Source organism: Epargyreus clarus, unplaced genomic scaffold (assembly GCF_041222505.1).
Source record: "Epargyreus clarus isolate Ecla_fem2 unplaced genomic scaffold, WU_Ecla_fem_2.2 ptg000024l, whole genome shotgun sequence".
Taxonomy (NCBI): Eukaryota; Metazoa; Arthropoda; class Insecta; order Lepidoptera; family Hesperiidae; genus Epargyreus; species Epargyreus clarus.
Window position 1 is genome coordinate 7027432 of NW_027332231.1, and position 15790 is coordinate 7043221.

Here is a 15790-nt window from a genome sequence, read left to right on the forward strand (position 1 = left end):
CACTTACTAGTAAGTTAGTTGATAGCTATATTATCGATCGAATGATTATTAGATAGATTTCATATCATATCATTTTAGTGAAAAAATTACAAAAGGTTCCGCATGTTTAGCTTTTAGTTTGTCTAATTTACATTTAGTCTGATATTAAGCCAAGCGCCTGAAGCAATGTTATCGGAAAAACGTCATGACAAAATGCACATGCTTAAAAACACAGGCGTTCAAACAATTAAAAAAGTGTGTGTGTGTCAGCTACGACGCACGATTGGAGTTTACTCCTTACGAACGATAATTATGATATATGTCGAATAGAAAAAAAGGGTAAATGAACGCATCTGCTAAAATGATAAGAGAAACAAACATATATCTGTAATTATTCGGATTATTTATATTACTTCAATAACGCGTATTACATAAAGTATGTTACAAAATAATATAAATAATAATAATAATTAAAATCAAAACATTAAAACTTGATGGTTAGGTTGCTGTTTATGTACGTTGTATATAGATGTATACAATAGATGCTACTATATGCATTTATTATACAGCATGCATACCCTGTACTCGGCAGCAGTATACAAGTTGTGGCAGAACTTCGTAATACGCAGGCGCGCAACACACACGTACAAACATACGCACACATTCAACTCTCAGACTGGAGGTAGTGAACTATACAGTGAGACTACGAAGTATCGCGCAAAGAGGAGACCCCGAGAATGAGATACGCTGTGTAATGTATTCCATCTCATTCTTTTACACGTTCAATCCTACAGATATATATGTTTGTCTCTTTCTACGTTACGCCTCAACTTTTCGTGTTACACTTGATTTTACTCCTCATAAAATTTCCGTACCGGGCCTTATAACTCAAATCGTTTCTTAAGGAGTAAACTCCAAAAATAAAAAACTTTATTTTGTTTAAATTCAGATAAAAAACTACGTAATACTTGATTTTCCCACTTGATTTGAGTGCCGGGATTGAGCGGCACTTTTGGCAGGTCCTATTGGGTACATAATTAGTATTCGCTACAAAAAAGCCTTTAAATTTTGCTGACTTCATTCAAGTGGCTGTAATAAGTTTATATTTAATGTCGCAAATTCCACTTCTGCTCCAGGCGGCTCAAACACGTAACATAGTTGGTTGCTTTACCCACTGAGGCGTATTATCGCATTGTGGTAGGAGGCGGGATACTTCAAGCCTGAAGTAAGTAAGAGGAAGCCTCCCCTTGCCCACTAGTGCAATATAAAAAGGTCTGTAGAGAGATTCATAAACATATGAATTTGTTTGACAGCACGATACGACATAGAGCAATCGTTCCCTGGAGCAAAAGCACATCAAAATTTGCATCCAATCCCATTCCATACAATATGCTCGTATAATTGCAGCATGCATAATATTTTAGAAGATACTACTACTAGATTGTATGCATGTTTATTTCTATGTTACGACTTTAAAAGACGTAAAGACACATGTAAAAGTTGTAGTTTTAGATAAATTACTGTTATTGACACTTTGTTTGAAGTGAGAAATTGAGTATGATTTTTTTATCGTTTTGACATAAGATACTTCTATTTTGTTATAGGTATCTACAGGCTAAATCACAGACCTGTATTTGTTTTGTACCCAAGGGTCTGTGGGCTAAAAACTTGAAATCGTAAGAAAAATTAAAATAACGTTAAAAAATTCGAGCAATTCAATTGAATTACACGTTAATTAATATCGTATTTATTTTTTTTAGTTTATGTATCACTATTAAAATAAATTTATATCAAAATTCCGAAATTTATCTCCAGAGACCTATATTTGGTTCGTACCCAACAGGTCTGTGTTTATCCTGTATATTTACAAATACAAACTGATTAATTCAACAAACTATACCCTCCTAATTTACATCAAATCTATTTTGCACCAAACGGAGAGGGGTTGTAGGGTCATGACACGGACCATAAAGCATTCTGGGTGAAATTGGTGGAAGATTAGTTCCGCGTAGTGATCCGTCTTCAATGTCATGTTGCTTGACATGGGGACGGCTGATAAAAGTTGACACAAGTCGACAAAAATGTATAGAGACTGCCTGTATTCGTATAGAGCTAGTCCTTTAGGTCCCGCAGTAGATTTACTATTGCATCACTACAGTACATTATCGTACTGTACCCTTAGTATGAGTTTTTACGTTCTCACAAAAATGACTGTTTTTGTTTTTGTTTACGTATTTGCCCATACATTTCCAATCAGCGCCCCTGGCGGACTGTATCAGAACTGATTGGAAATATATAAACAAATACAAAAACAGTCATTGAAAAAACGTAAAAACTCATACTAAGGGTACTGTATCACTGGCAAACAAAACAAAATCATATATATCTACACAACATCTTAATATTCAAGGTCAATGTTTGCGCGGTCTTTATATTGTTAGAAATATATTCAAATTATTTATTTGCAGTATAATTTAATTAATTATGTTGTGTTATTTTCATGATGTGTTATTTTTATAATAATAAGTGTCCAATTATATAGTCACTGGCTGGTACGATTGTATGAGTAAACAAAAAAAAGAATAAAGAACGCTCATGACGCTTGAGTTGTAGTTTGCGCGGGAATAATAAAAGTTGTAAATTGAGTCAAGAAATACATTGTGCTGGAAAATACTATTTTGGCATAGTACGCGTCTAACATTTTGAGCCCGTGGTACAAGGTTTTACCGAGGTACGCTGTTTGTCCACCAACCACCGATACCGAGCCGATTCCGATAATTAATGACGGTGCCGAAGTAGCGTACATACATTTACTATAGCCGCTTGTCCACCAAACCATCACCCGAGCACCATCATCCCGGCCGCCGTTATTCCGAGTAGATCGACGTGACCGCTAGATCGGCACCGAGTTTATGACGGGCCGATGTGCCGGCAATGTAAAACACATTGGAACTTGTCTATAAACAGCCGTCACACGAGTGACAGCTGGAACAAAATAAACCGCCGATATCGGTCGCAGTGGACAAACTATCGCCGTCACAACGTAATCAAAATCGGCCCGAAGTAATCTTGTTCTCGGTATCGGCTCGGTGACGGTGCAGTGGACAAACAGTCGTACAACAGCTTAAATTGACGTCGATGAAATCACTATGTACAAACTATTTTTAATATGTAACGAGAACACACGATAGGCGGTTTTAATTTCTTCATTGCCGATATTTCGATTCAAGTGCCTAGATCGTGGCCACATCGAAACTGCGGCAGCGCAGGGAAACCGTTGACAAGTACTAGTAGGTAGTATTGGTATCTGTCTACCCTATGTGTAGTTCGTTTTTCTTTTTTAGGTTTCATATCGAGCAACACAACACTATAATATTTTTAACCACTTCACTTAGCACTATTTGTGATTTGCGTAAACTAAGCACTGGATTCCACGTTTGAGCTAACTTAATGGTATAAACTAATTAAATAGTATTCACTAACTAACTGCTACAATATTTTGTAAGATACCCGAATAATTTGTTGTAATACCTAGATAAATTAACGAGAAACGTAAAAGTTCATATTTAATTAAATTCTGGATCAAAATTAACATTTATATTAAAACTTTGTGTAAATTCGTTAATGTTTGGTCAATTATTTTTTAAACGTGATTATTAAACAGCCAAAATAATAGATAGGTACTTACATTTAATAGTTTAAATATAAATAAATATTGAATACCTTGTTGAATATTGCAATATTTATGAAATTTTAATAGATACCTACTATAAATAAATTAATTACTATGTATTTTAAGCGCTAGTAAGTTCTGGTTTTTAGGGTGTGGTAAGGAAGAGGTACTTGTACAAGGCGTGACAATGCACCGACGTCAGGTAGGACTCCAATGTTATCTGAGATTGATTATTGAATTTATGTTTAGGCGGCAAATGCTATTATCTGATAGAATACATACTCCTTTGTTATTTTTAATAAAAAAATATACAGTAGTTTTATTAGAAATTTAATCAAACGCGTTCCTTCCAACTTTTGGAAATAATACACCAGTCTGTTTTATGCGTGGTTGTAGCTAGGTTTATTACAGTTTTAACTTGAAGTGTTCCTGCGGGAACTGTATACTGTATAACTTGTCTGGACTTTGATTGAATCTGTTTTAAACTGTTCCGCTGTTTACACCACTGTTTACACCATATATTAAATTTGTTTTGTAGTTAGAAGAGAGAAAATTAATATGTTTAGTATTAGATACAAGCTTAGCATTAAAAATATGACTTTTCCTGTACTCATAGTACATACTACAGCCAGGATTTCTCATGTTATGGGTGTCACACAAACAGACGAGGATACAAACACTCAGATGCGAAAGCAAGGAAAGAAAGAAAGAAGACGGTAGAAATACCGTCAGGACCCCGCAATAAGATTCCCTGTGTCGTAGACATACACAGAGACATATATACAAACATACAGATCCAAAAACAGAAATCTAAATTCATCACTTAGATATCTGTCTGGCCGGGGATTGAACTCGGGACCCTCTGTGCGTCAAACGGGCTTGGTGAGGTCGTCGTCGGCAGATCCATAACAGAAATATAAATAAGTGATCACATGGGGAAGCAAGTTGTAATAATTCTAAAAAGAAAAATATGAAGAATAAAACACCATTTTGTGAAAACTGCGAATTTTGAACCCTTATCGTGGTTCCCCAAAACCGGAACATTCGCATATATCAGCTTTATAGGACATTAGTTGTGCCCGTGGCTCCATTCGGGTGGACAATAAAGTTATTTTTATAATATAGAAGTAGCAAACAAACATGCAGTCCACCTGATCGTAAGTGGCTACTGCTGCTTACAATTTGAAAGATAGTTTTTTTCTCAATAGGTGGCTTTTTGGTAAGGTCTATTTTTTGTGTTAGGACAATGCCTGTCCAGGACAAATAACTCACTTTTTTCAAGAACATTTATTTAAAATTGCAAAAAAATATTTTTATTGAAAAAATAAATATTATTTTCTATCCACGCTTCCATTTTTATTCAACATTAATTAAATTGTTTCTGTTAATACCTTAGTAAAATATCGTAAACAAATGTATTATTAAAGTCTATACTTTCTAATTAAATAGTTAGATAACGTATTTCCAAAAAAAATATGCATATCAGTCCAGTGGTTCTCGAATTATAAGTTTAAAAGGACAGACAAATACACAGACGTTTTGTTTTAAAATATGTAAGGGTTGCGTAAAATATTTCATGGTGTTTTGTTACGATAATATTTGACAGTTATTAAGTAGAACCTTTTTGACAGATTGAGGTTTTTGAGAGCCCTTTTACAATATAAAGTGTTGATAAGGGGAAAGTGTGTTTACTTGAGATTTTTTATTCTATTTGTATTATAATAGGTGGCGCCGATGGTAAGCTACCACCGCACATGGACACGTTTAATTGTCGTTCAAAAAATAATGTATTTCCTAATATGCTTTTTAAATAATCTCATAAAATACAAATACCACCGTTTTAAATGAAACAAATCGCGAGGGTGGACTACCCTTGGCATTCAATGGAAAGCAACCCTTTTTATTGGACCTACTAAATTGAACGGAAGCACATTCTTGATAATGGAGTACGTTTTTGAACGAGGACCCCTTTATCAATCCCATGTTATATGGTTGAATGACATTTAAAATAGCACAAAATAAAAATAATATATAACAATAGTTAATTTATCTAATCTTTATTGTAAAACATTTATTTTCGAGGTATAAATAAGGTCTTTCATGTTGAACAAAAACTTAATGTTAAACTAAGCTTTTTGACGACCGTTTTTATATATGTTTTATCTATATTATAGTTCATTAATTTTTGTCAAAGTTGTTGAATATATGCTCACATTGGTTGCTACTAAATAAATTAACGGACATGATTTTGCAACTTGTGTGTCGCAACTTTTACGTCAGCAAATTGCGGTTTGAGATTTGTGTTTTTGTAAATTTTATATTTTTGATTGGATTTGTTATTAGGATAAACGTCATAATATGAATATTACAGTACATTATTACGATAGTTTCATTATTCAAATATAATGAATTATCAAATCGAATTTATGTTTTTCGAATTCCAAATATTTAATATCCATTGATAAAAATCTTCCTTATACTTGGATATTTTTTGATGCCCAAATATTTTATTGAATTGGGAAGTAACGATATTGCGGTGGTTTCCCCTCATTTGGGTAGAAGGGTTGCTAATGGACATGCTAAATTGAACGGAAACACAATTTTGATCGGTTCGCTTCGTGATATAAGATTTGCGATACTATACACCTTACTGTGTACCAAAATGTATTTTTTTCTATTTTTGCAAGGTATTGAAAAATCAGAATATAGGCCATAAATGTTATATTAAAAATACTTTCTTTCGAGAGAAAGTTAATGACAAGAACTTGAAAAAATGTCAGAAATAATGATGTTTTGCGGGTCCGTGTTTGAAGGCAGCCCCCTGATGGCCTCCCTCACACTTTATTCCGTAGGCAGGGAGTACGTGTGCCAGGAGAGTCTCTCCCTGGATTCTAGGTCGGTGACATACGACTGAATTAGCCTGCACTCACCGGCTTCCTTCGGGGAGAATCTCACTCCTTGCCCGAAGGGGCGTGCGTTGGGGGTCCTCCGCATCTGCTCCTTGAGCACCTTGAGGTGTTGGTGCCAGCTGGGGGGTTTTTCCACTATAAGTGGAGGGAATCTGCGGCCGGCTGTGGGGGCTGCGGTAGACGTGGTTGCTGTTGCGGCTTCCTGGACTGCGTTGATGCTCGGCTGACTAATATGTATAACATGTATACATGAATTGAACCTATATACTTTGACTCGGTAGGAGATGTTGTAAATCAAATTTCATAATATATTCTGAAAAAATTAATTATAGCAAACGAATTAGTGAATTGGCGAAAGTGTATTAAAACATACGTATGTAATAAATAACACAACCATTACATATACACAACATCAAACCTAATATTCAATAAGGCCATAACAAACTTCTATTTACATAGACCTCCAAGCCTTATATTTGAGCTCACATGAGTACCAAGAAAATTCATATTAGTTCCACAGTTTTATTGCATCTGAACGAGGCTTGGAAGTTGTTGAGTACACATGTTCCAATAAAACTGGACGAATGACAAAGTTTTGTTATATGACAAGAGGGTATTGAGTTGAATTTGTATGTGGCTGGGGGAGGAACTTATCTGCCTTCTATGGCTGCCTTGTACATCTATCCTTAGTATGTTCTCCTTTGTGCCAAGATCGCTCTGTCAGAAGTTTTGTTAGTCGATGTTTAAGTAGGTTGTACTGACTAAGAATTTTTACTTAAATGTATTATTTCGCTAATTCACAAATTTAAAATGTGATGCTAGATTTGTCTAACATTTTCATATATTCAATAAAGTTTTTTTTTTATTTTTTAAAATAGACGATTCGTGTTTTACACGACACGGACCTAAACTCAGCGTATAATGCCTTTGACGGTCGCAAGGCAACGCATCGATTGACCTTCATGTCGGATTTCCTTCCTGTTCTATATGTAGTTGAATAACTTTTTTATAAAATGGAAGCAACAGGCAATCCGTTAGTCCACCTGATTGTAAATAGCTACTGCCTGGACATCTGTAATCAATGCTAGATAGAGATAGATTAGAGCCGTCCTAGCTCATGTCAGCTACAGATGAAATGGTACTCCTGAGGACTTAGTTATGGTTTTAAGCGCTCAAATAAGTATATTCCTCGGTAACCTTATTATTATATTAAGGCAGAAATAGGTGTGGCCGTGGTGCCTCCATAGTAAAACTACAGATTAATAAATAGTTACTACGTAAGTAAAATCACACAAGGTTAAAATAACTGACCTTTTAATAATAATTTCATGAATGAATTTATTGACAGTATTTCACAAATTATATATCTTCGTATTTGCGATATATGCGTTTATCTTTTCAGGTAGGTTTCCATACTGCAACGTATCCTATTAAGCCTGCGGGAACATAATCCTCTTATCAGCGAAAACGAGCAAGCTACTGCGAGCGCTTTTGCTTCAAATGTCGCAATTTATTACTGCTGTATACCAGGTATTTGTTTTAAAATGTTACAATTTATATGCGTGATATTATTGGTATTTCAAAAATGTTGGAAAGAATGAAAACTAAAAAAATAGAGGTGGTAGAAACAGTAACGTTCGACAGGGGCATATGTTTCTGTCGTGAAGCAGTTTTGCCAATCGGTGGGAGAGTCCGATTGCATCTGACAAACAATAGGCAACCATTATAGGATTCAGAAGTGGCAACGCTTTCGGATTCAAGTAAAACCCCTGTTTTATGTGAGGTTGGTCAAATTTTGAAAAATGGGGTGCAAAGTATTTCCTAGGAATACCTGTGACTATATAAATGTAGAATAAACTTCAATACTACAGTCAACCAGGGATTTGGGTAAGGAGTCTTACAATAATGCCGTCCGCAACATGCTTTATAAACATCGCCCTATTCATCATGCTGCAAAACTTATTAAACGTAATATTATAAGTCATTCGTTACCTAACTCAAAGTACAATGTTGGATCTTGACAATGAAAAACGTGAAGTAAATTGGAATTTTAAAAAATGGAACTCATAGTATTTTTTAGGAAGACCTTTAAATATGTACAATTAAACTTCAAAAGTAGATTCAACCGGGATTTTGCGTAAGAAACCTCACAGTTTTAGTAGCGCCTACGTAAACATGCTTTATAAACATCGCCCAATTCATCATGCTATTTATAAACAAATGGGGTACAAAAGTACATGTTACTGGACAATTCGTAGCCGTGCTGTTGATGTGAAAGCCGCGCTCGTCACTGCACCCTCGTCATAATCAGACATACGCTGCTGACTAGACGTGTCACGTGTCACACGGATATTGTCACGTGCTATTGTGGAACATGTTCTGTGCCTAATTGTTATTATGTATATCATAGTGATATTTCTGTGTTTGGGAATATGAAATCTAGGGGTACTGGGTTCGAAAAATGCACGCTCCTCACATTATTGGGTAATTTTAGGCGTTTTACAAATTAATAATTACTAGCTTTTGTGGTAACGGAAATCTTGAGGAGGAAACCTAAGTACCTGGGAGACTGTAAAATCAGTTCAAATATTTAATATTGGAAGCCTATTTCTGATGACATGTTTCCTGGGAGGTAAAAACAACTTTTTACGTTTTAAAAGAAGGGCAGAAAATTTTCTTTCGGCAATATTATTTGTGATGGCGAGTCAAACCTATAGACCGTGGCTTTAGTAACAAGAAAAGGTGCCTTATTATGTGTTTAGAACTGCTGGAATTATTTTCTAGTATATATTCTGAAAGAACACAGAACAAAGTAATTCATCAAGCTATTGCCAAAGTTTCCACCATTCATCAAATGTACCTGGCGTGACTGGAATAATTTCATTGGACAAGTAATTATAATAACTTAATACCCTGTTTGAGACTTATAACTTGTTGCTAAAACTTCTAAATCTGGATATTTTCTTACAGTTTTTTTTGCATATTGGCGTAACTGCTAATATATAATGTTAATATAGGTAATATTTAATGTTAATATTTTTTCTCTGTAAATTATCATTACATTAGTAGTTATATTTAATTAAAACTTTAAAGCAATATTTTTTTACCCTATGGGCACATGTCGCCTTTTAAATTTAAGATGGATTTAAGACCTATACTAGTAAAAAAAATATTTAGTTTACCATATGAAGGTGAATATTTACAAATTATTAATATTATTACAAATAAGGAATTTCCAATAAAATAGAATAAATCACACACAATCAGTTCGGAATGCATTTTTATTCAATACAAAATATAGATAATATCTAATAACAAAATAAACATTTAATTTATATTTACAATAAACTCACCATTCTCTATAAAACAGTCTTAAATTTATGTTTTATGAAAATAAATAAAATACATATATATTATACTTTATAGTAACACTAACATATAAAATAGGAATGTAATATGTATGGCGGCAATCATCTATACATGCCATTTAAATGCTCATGCATCATCGTACCAATAGTAAAGATAAATAAAAATAACTGTATTCTAAAACCTATATTTCATCTTAGTGTAGAAATATATGATACATTTTAAATAAATAACAAATTCAGGAATATAGTGACTTTTCCATCGACAGATTACGAAAAAATAACTTTCTTAAAAAAACCATTAAAATTTAATGGTATATACTTATTTAATTTAATTCTCTTTTAAAATTTACAAGAGTAATTTATATTATTTTAACAAAAATATTGCACTGGGAAATTCATCTTTATTATTATATTTAACCACGTCGTCAACCCATAATGTTCCACTGCTGGGTACGGGGCTCCTCTCATGAGAGCGATGCCATCGCCATCATGTCCACCGCGCTGGCAAAATGCGAATTGATAGACAGACCCTTGAGTAGTGACTTCTTAGTAAAGATTGGCGTGGTAACCACTTGGCAGTATAGAAAACCAAATGAAATTGATTAAAAATGTTAATACAGATACACCTACCTGGTAACACATCTATAACATATATTTATGTTCTTAAATCTATATCTATACAAATAAATTGTTTGATCTATCCGAGATTTCGTAATAATAAATAAATAAATTCTAAATGTGTTGATTCTTAAGAGTGTAATGAATTAAAACACTCATCTCACAATAAACTTGTTATAAAAATATTTTTTAAAAAATACGTAAATACGGGGATATAAAAACAGCAGTTTGCGCATAATCTTAAATAGGATACGTTGATATTTAAAATTTAAAAAAAAAGATACAAAGATACCAAGTATCTTGAAGTGTACATAGGCAAATAGGAAATCCAAATGGACCTGAAAATAGCCCTTCTTGTCCTGTTTTATGTAATAGTTTTAAAGATTTTATAAAATTTGAGCAACGTTATGATCACACTATATTTTTTTCGACCCATGTATTAAGTACGTCTATCTCAATATATATATTACGGACGACAACGGCCTAAGAATTTAAATGTAAATGTTGATTAATGTAACTTGTGTATATAATTAAGACTATGTAAATAAGACATTTTATTGCAATAGATATAAGTCCTACGTAATAAGAATAGATATGTAAGAGTAGGATAGCAATAGAGTGTAAGCATAGAATTGTAAGAGTAAGACAGGCTATGTTAGAAAGGGACGGCAATAGGACGCGGTTGCTGACTGAGCCTGCGCCTGTTGCGGTACCCAAAATAAGTACTTAAGCTCGCCTTTTTGTATGGAAAAGTGTGTACGCCTCGGAATAAAAACAAGAAGAAAAGAACTGAAGATTCAAGTTGGAGTTTTATTTGAAAACCCATAATCTACATTGGTCCTTCGAGCCGGATTTAAAGAAGACTCAAGATGAATACGCCGATCGCAATGAACACAAGGGGTCGTGTTCGCTCCGAATCGGGGTACAGCGAGTCAGAAGCAGCCCCGGGCGCTAAGGGTGCGCCAGGGCCATCGCTACACCGAATTTATGAAGATTCTCCGCAGTCGCCGTCGACGGTCGCAGGAAATTCCCAAGAAAAAAGGATGGAGCACTCTCCGCCAGAAGGGGCGAGAGAGACAGCACCAGCGACGTCAACGCGGACGTCCGTCATGGGGCCACCTGCACGACCAGCTAGCACGCCACCAAGGCGTGAAACTTCATCGCCGGTGCGGAGACCTACATCGCCGGTGCGGAGACCTACGTCGCCGGCACACACCGCTCGCAGTAACACTTCAAAGCGAAGCATCGACGCACGTATGAAGATGGCACAATACGAAGCGGAGAAAGAACTCGCGGCTATAGAAGAGAAGCGGCTACTTATGAAAGAAAAGCTAATCAAATCGAGATTAGCCGCCGAAATGACTGCAATCGAAGCCGAATCTGAATATGCGGCGAGCTCATGCAACGAAAGGGTACAAGACTGGGTGGATAGAAGCATGGAACAACCAACGGCGACGAAATACAGGGAAGAACCGGAAGAGGTTCGCCCTCCCGTTAGTAAGCAACGGGGGGAGAACGCGAAATTCCAAGGCATTCAACGGCTAGCCGACACCTTAGAAAAACTAGTCGCCTCAAGACCGTTGCCTCGCCAAACAGCGGAACTACCTATATTCACGGGAGCCGTCGCCGAGTGGCTACCGTATAAGGCCGCCATGGAAGATTCTACAAGACTCTTTAAGTTCTCTCCAACGGAAAATCTCCTTCGACTGCGAAACAGCCTGCGAGGGGAAGCGAGAGAAACCGTGCTGTCACAGCTATTCACCGCATCTAACCCAGATATCATCATGCGCACATTAGAGATGAAATATGGAAGACCGGAATTCATAATAGATCGGGCCATGGAAGAGCTCAAAAAGATCCCGAAATTAGGGAGCGCGAGCACCGATCTGTATGAGTTCGCGGTGAAGATTCAAAATATTGTCTATACGATAAAAAGTATAGATAGAAGAGGCTACCTACGAAACCCGCTACTCGTTCGAGACGTAATGGACAAACTGAGTCCTCATCTCATAAGCAAATGGGCGGAGTACGCAGCCAATAACGAAGCACGCATCATGGAAGATAATGAAATGATAGTACTCTCCGAGTTTTTAATGGCCGAAGCGGACCTTATGATAAGGTACACCCACACAACGAAGCGAAGCGTTCCGGTACCCGTCAGAAGAGAAGTAGCACCAAAGCGGGTTGCTACCAAGGGCGTATACACTGCGGGGGAAAGTCAACCGGAAGAAAGAAAATGCTTCATGTGTCCAACTGGGGGACACTACACTACTGAGTGCGATAAACTCAAAGCACTCGACGTCAACGAGCGATGGAAGTGGGCAAAGGACAACAAGATGTGCTTCAAATGCATGAAAAGGAAGCACAGCAGGTTCACATGCAAAGCCAAGGCCTGCGGAGTCCACGGATGTACCTACCAACATCACGCGCTACTACATAAAGAAAAAGTAACGGAGTCTACGACTACAGTGAGCACTCCGGACGACGGCAGGGAAGACGAAGCAGCCGCGCTAGTAATGAGCGTCACGACAAGGAGGTCGCCTATTACATCAGTACTGCTCAAAACCTGCGAGGTGAAACTCAGCGGTCCACGGGGGGAGGTAAATACGTACGCCCTCCTAGACGAAGGGTCTACTGTGACGCTAATAGACGAAGAATTAGCGAAGCAACTCACTAACGGCGGACCGAATCGACCTCTGAACATAAGGGGTATTAACGATCAGAGAAGGATCGACAGCGAAGCGGTCAAGGTTCGTGTCAAAGGGGTACACGAACAAGAAGCCTACTTAGTGACAGCCCGCACAGTAAAAGGACTACAGCTACATCACCAACGCGTACCGCACAACTTAGAACGGTACAAGCACCTGCGAGTTGTACAAGATAGCATCAGTAAGGGAGAAGCTCGACCTCGCATATTGATAGGTGCCGACAACTGGCATCTAATAATATCGCGACAGCTGCGCGCCGGCAAGAGAAATGAACCCGCCGCGTCGAGAACGAAGTTGGGATGGGTACTGCACGGGTCGGTACCCAGGAAATCGATTTATCAAGACCAGGCGGCCGTACTTCACATCTGCGCGAGCGACGTCCAACTACAGAAGCTCGTCGAGTCACATTTCGACGTGGACTCGCTTGGCGTATCGACTAAAGAAAAAATTAATAAGCATGAGAAGAGAGCCAACGACATTTTCGAAGCGACCGCCACAAGAAAGGACGGCCACTTCGAAGTGGGTCTGCCCGGGAAGATAGATAACCCCACGTTCCCAGATAGCTACGAGTCTGCCCTTAAGGGACTACACACGCTCGAGAAGAGGATGACTAAGGAGCCGGCGTTTAAAAAGGAATACGCGGCTCAGATCGCTAACCTTATACAAAAGGGTTACGCGGTGCAATGCGACGGCAGCGAAAGGGATAGCAACGTAAAATGGTTCCTGCCGCACTTCGCCGTCACCAATCACAACAAGCCGGGAAAAGTTAGAATGGTCTTCGACGCGGCGGCTAAGGTGAAGGGAGTCTGTCTCAATGACTTCCTACTAGAAGGACCCGACCTACTAGCTTCACTCACAAGAATATTGTTCGGGTTCAGAGAAAAGAGAATCGCCGTCACAGCGGACATCGAAGAAATGTTCCTTAGGGTTAAAATCAGACCCGAGGACCAACCGGCACAGATGTTTTTATGGAGGGACAAGCCTACGGACCCTCCGAGAAGATTTAAAATGGTCTCCATGATATTCGGAGCCAGCAGTTCGCCATACCTCGCTCACAGCGTAAGAAACCGCAACGCCGTCGACTATGAAAGTAAATACCCAGAGGCGGCCACGGCGGTCAAGGAGCGACACTACATGGACGATTACCTAGACAGTTTCCCATCTGAAGAGGAGGCTATTAAAATGGTGAACGAAGTTACCTACATCCATCAACAAGCGGACTTCAACTTAAGAAGATGGAACTCAAATAGCAAGAGAGTTTTAGCTAGCATACCCGAAGATAAGAAGTCTGAAAGCGCGAATGTAAAGTTAGCAGCACACCAGAAGGAAAAGACATTGGGGCTGCGCTGGGACCCGAGCTCCGACACCCTCACCTTCAACACTGACATCAAGAGGGTTCCCGATGAGGTCAGACTGCGGTTGAGAGCACCGACTAAACGCGAAACCCTAAGCGCGGTTATGTCGGTGTACGACCCACTGGGGCTTATCAGTCAATATACGATCGTCGGCAAGATGATATTACAACGCTTGTGGCTCAAGAAGGTTGATTGGGACCAGGAATTGCCATCTGAAGACGCTAACCTATTCGACGAGTGGATAAGGCGACTCCCAGATGTCTCAGCACTAGCAATACCGCGGTGCTATAGCTACAACGTAACGCCGGAAACTCACATCGAGTTACACGTGTTTGTCGACGCAAGCGAGCAAGCCTACGCTACGGTGGCCTACTGGAGGATCGCACACGGCGATCACATAGAAACAATACAAGTAATGGCCAAGGCGAAGGTGGCTCCACTGAAGTTACTAACCATTCCGAGACTGGAGCTCCAAGCTGCGTTAATCGGGGCACGAATGGCTAACACTATAGTCAGGGAGCACAGCTGTTGGAAACCCAAACGAGTCATATACTGGAGTGACTCCCGCACCGTCCTTCAGTGGATAAGAAACGAGACGAAAAAATACACGCCGTTCGTCTCACATCGCCTAGCTGAGATCGCCGAGCTCACACATACAGAGGATTGGCGATGGGTGCCTACAACACTCAACGTAGCCGACGATGCGACCAGGCTTCAAACCGACGGGATCGACAGCCGGGACCGGTGGTTCACGGGACCGCAATTCCTACGAGCCACAGAAGAGCACTGGCCTACGGAGAACGGGGAAGGTGAAGAGACCGGGGAGACGTGTTACACCGTCTCAGAAGAGGACTCGGACCGCAACGACTCATTACCCGACATTAGAAGGTTCTCCAGTTACCTGAAGCTTATAAGGGCGACGGCACTTACTCAGCTATTCGTCGAGAAGCTTCGATCTAGAGACAAGACTCTACACTTAGAAGTGTCACACTTAGAAGCGGCCGAACGACGGTGGTTTCAACGCGCGCAGCGGGACTCCTTCAGCGAAGACTTAGCGCGGTTAAGTCACAACCAGCCGCTACAACGACACAGCAAATTTAAAAGGCTCGACGCAGTATTGAACGACGGGCTAATAACCGCAAGAGGCCGTATAGGTGCGCTCTATTCTACAACGCACTCT